Raw genomic sequence first — 273 nt, 5'->3', positions numbered from 1 at the left:
AGTTGGATGCAGACACACATCCACTTATGTCAGGAGTCCACGATAGTGAACTCTGCACGAGATATTGCTATGGTTAGCGGCATTGGGTGCACATTTCTTGTACTCAGCCATGCTGTAAACCTACATGTTCCTTACTTCCCATCCGTGTTCACTGCTTCCTTGGAGTGGAATGTAGCAGGAAGACTTCTCAGCAAATTCTTTCATACATTTCATTTCTGTTTGTTTTGAGTGATTTGGCTCTACACGGCCATAAATGCGTCTCCTGTGTTGTGC

The sequence above is a fragment of the Echinococcus granulosus genome (assembly GCF_000524195.1).
Source record: "Echinococcus granulosus chromosome Unknown EG_S00144, whole genome shotgun sequence".
In the NCBI taxonomy this organism is placed as follows: Eukaryota; Metazoa; Platyhelminthes; class Cestoda; order Cyclophyllidea; family Taeniidae; genus Echinococcus; species Echinococcus granulosus.
Note: the sequence above shows the minus strand (reverse complement) of the source record.